This window comes from Penaeus monodon, chromosome 11 (assembly GCF_015228065.2).
Source record: "Penaeus monodon isolate SGIC_2016 chromosome 11, NSTDA_Pmon_1, whole genome shotgun sequence".
NCBI lineage: Eukaryota > Metazoa > Arthropoda > Malacostraca > Decapoda > Penaeidae > Penaeus > Penaeus monodon.
The window spans coordinates 2123251-2127980 of NC_051396.1; positions in this window are offsets into that span (position 1 = coordinate 2123251).

The following is a 4730-nucleotide window of genomic DNA, read 5'->3' on the forward strand; positions in this document are numbered from 1 at the left end:
CATTGCCGGTGCGTTCGACAGGGTGTGGCACCGCGGCATCATCAGCAAGCTAAGGAGCTTCGGCATCAGTGGGGACCTCCTGGACCTTCTTCAAAACTATCTCCATGGAAGATCACTTTCCGTGGTGGTGAACGGCCACTCCTCCGCCGAGTGCCCCGTCAGTGCCTCTGTGCCCCCAGGAAGCGCCCTCAGACCTCTGCTTTGGAACGTCTTCGTCAATGACATCCTGCATCGCATACCAAAGGCGTCCGGGTATGCGGAAGAATGCAAGATAGGGATGGTTGGTGGGGCGAGGGACCTAAAGACGAGTCTCCAAGGTCCTGGTTTTCCAAGGGCTTTTTACGAGGCGTCGAATGCTAGACTCTCTTCCTCGTGGCTGGAAACGGAGGCTGGACGGATGCGACCTCTGCGTCTTCTTCTATTGTACGTGTGTGTGTGTGTGTGTGTGTGTGTGTGTGTGTGTGTGTGTGTGTGTGTGTGTGTGTGTGTGTGTGTTAGTATATGTATGTATAGATGGAGAAACAGACAAAGAGAGAATGAGGAATGCAGTGATAGAGAAAGAAAGAGAAAGGAAGAGATTCCTTTTAGATAAAGACGAGGTCAAGCAAATTAGACGTTGTATATGAACACTTAGTGAAGCCAACATTTGACCCCCTTACTACGTCGCGCCACTTATGGCTCGCCATACTACCTTAGGTTAAACATCAAATGATCGCTCACTGTCGCATTATAAATGCCTAATAGCTCTTTTATATGAAAAGGCTACGTTGAATCTTGCTTACCAACAAGTAAATATTTCACATATTTGATATCTATATACGTTTAAAGAAAGATTTCAAACAAAGTGAGAATTGAAACGCGTAGAAATCAAAGCCTGCTCCAGGCCGCTAAAAAACAATGAAAAATACACCTTCCCGCTCTTAATAATAAAATAGAATTTAAGTATTATAATTGCTGTTGTTAACCTATTTCACCTCAAAAAGGCGAGGAAGATTTACGGCCAAAACCATTCGACAAGGAACAGGTCGTCAGAACAGAGGAAGTTCTCTGTTTTTTTAATAGAATGAAACAACTGGTCAGGGATGCGATTCTTCAAGAAACTGCTGTCTACCTGGATCACATTGCAATATCTGTTGTAATGAACAATTTGGATATACCCTAGAATTTATATATATATATATATATATATATATATATATATATATATATATATATATATATGTATATATATATATATAAAATATATATATATATAATATATATATATATATATATATATATATATGTATACATGTACACACACACACACACACACACACACACATACACACACACACACACACACACACACACTCACACTCACACACACACACACACACACACACACACACACACACACACACACACACACACCACATATATATATATATATATATATATATATATATATATACACATATATATATATATATATATATATATATATGAATATATATACACACCCAGATATAAAGAGAGGTATATTCATATATATATATATATATATATATATATATATATATATATATATATATAAATATATATATATAAAATATATATATCGACGGCCACCTTCATTCGGTGTCGACAATGGCATTATTGTCTCTACCCACTCCCATATAGGTAGGGTCACTTCCAAGGCGAAAGAACGTGAGGAGCAAGCTGTCGCCCCTGCAGCAGGCTCCGTCTCTCCATGCAGCTGATGGATCCAAAGGAACGGCAAAGACCGATACGGTTGGGCACCAACGGCGTCGCAGGAGTTGCCAGGTAAGACTAATCCAGAATTTGCAAATCTGTGCGCGTGTGCACATGTGAACGCTTGCTTCCATGCACACGCACACGATACGTGCATGTATGAATGCACGCCGCTGGTGCCAAACCGTTCCTTTGGGTCCATCAGCTGCGTGGAAGCCTGCTTCATGGGCAAGTACTTGCTCCTCACATTCTTTTGCCCAGGCACTGACTCTAATTAAACGGGAGTGGGTAGAGACAATAATGCCATAGTTGACATCGAATGGAGGTGGCCGTCGATATATATATATATATATATATATATATATATATATATATATATATATATATATATATATATTCATATGGCTCTGTCCCTTGTATTGTGAAGATATCCATTCTCACTCTTTTATTTGCATGACGTTTTGTGTCTGAATCAATTATCCCCGACATCAGAAAAAATCTCTTCGAACTGGAAAGCGAATTAACATTACAGAGGGAAGAGACAATAGACTAAGAAGCCATGGTACAGGATGCATTAATATGGTATAAAGCACTAATATACAACTTTATTTTTTTTCTCATACAAGCCGCGCCAAACAATGGTCATTTTGTGAGAATTAATGTTACAAAAAATAATGAATGGCAATGATAATGATACAGTGTATTATGCATGATTCTGAGTTATTAATCTTCAGAAAGAGAAAGTGCGCGCTCGGGTGCGTTTGTGTCTGTGTGTATTTGTGTGTGTGTGTTTGTGTTTGTGTGTATTTGTGTGTGTGTGGTAGTGTCTGTGTGTATTTGTGTCTGTGTATTCGTGTGTATGTGTTTGTGTTTCTATGTGTTTGTGCCTGTGTGTGTTTGTGTCTATTTATGTGTATGTCTGTGTGTTTGTGTCTGTCTGTATTTGTGTATGTATGTGTGCGTTTGTTGAATAACCTACCAGATGTTCTGTTACATGAAGTCCCTGTGACTCTCTATACTTTTTTTTTTTTTTTTTTTTTTTTTCTTACTCATACTGATGATGCATCACCCTTTGAGCACACTGAGTAATTTCGCAATTCGTTAAAAAATATATATTTACAGTCTGTGACTGACATTTGAAAAAAAAAAATGACCTCGGTTAATACACAGAGACCAAGGTCCAATACAACACAAAACACACATACTCAACACACAAACACAACACAAACTACCACACACAAATCACACAAACACACACACACAAATACACACAACAACCACACTCACACAAATCACCAACACACACACAAATACACACAGACACAAAACACACACAAAATACACAGACACAAACACACACACACAAATACACACAACACCACAAATACACACACAACACAAAACACACACACACAATACACACAGACACAAACACACACACACAAATACCACAGACACAAACACACACACACAAATACGCACAGACACAAACAACACACACAAAAACACACAACACAAACACACAGACACAAATCACCAGCACAAACACACACACAAAACACACCAGACCAAACACACACACAAATACACACAGACACAAACACACACAACATATACACACAGACACAAACACACACACACAAATACACACAGACACAAACACACACACAAATACACACAGACACATACACACACACACAAATACACACAGACACAAACACACACACACACAAATACACACAGACACAAACACACACACACCAACACACACAAATACACACAGACACAAACACACAGACACAAATACACACAGACACAAACAAACACCAAACACAACACAACACACAATACACACAGACACAAACAACACAAACAACAAACACACACACAAATACACACAGACACAAACACACACACACAAATACACACAGACACAAACACACACACACAAATACACACAGACACAAACACACACACACAAATACACACAGACACAAACACACACACACAAATACACACAGACACAGGGGCCAAATACAATTCAATTCGTAAACAATAAACGTCTTTATCTACTCGGAATCTCTTCCTTTCTCTCTCTCTCTCTATCACTGCAATTCTCATTTCTTTCTCACCATCCATCTATACGTACATATATATACTATCACCCACACGCACATGTAAAATATACATACATACATACATACGTAGACGCAGTTATACTGATCGGCATATATATATATATATATATATATATATATATATATATATATATATATATATATATATTATATATATATATACACACACACACACACACAAACACACACACAAACACAGACACGCACACACACAAACACACACGCGCACACACACACACACACACACACACACACACACACATATATATATATATATATATATATATATATATATATATATATATATATATATATATGTATATATATGTATATATATATATATATATATATATATATATATATATATATATATATATATATATTCAGATCTAACTGAAATCGATTCCCGTAACTTTCCTGAAGAAATTGGCGATTTTTCTATGATGACCTGAAGGTGGAATACAACGTACTTGTCGGATTAGAACCGAAGACGAAATTCCATTTTTGATCGATGGTAAGATTTACTTCGAAATATCTGTGTCCTAAGTCTGCTCGTTTTTATCAAATGGACGAAGGGTAATGAGGTGCTCCTCAGACTGCCTCTTTCGACGGCCGATCCTCGCTCAGCTTAAGTGGAAATCCTCATTAAAAATTCACGCGAGGAAGGAAAATAGTTTTGACCAGGGCGTGAAGCTCCTGGCGATGGCGCTGCAGAAGGGAGTACCTGGCGGAGGCGCTGCTTGTTCATGATTCATTGCTAAATCAACGTGAAAATAATGTCCTTTTTTGAGGGGTTAAAAGCAACATCATTTATTGCGAAGTCAATAAATCATTCAGAAGCTGATGATGATTACTGAT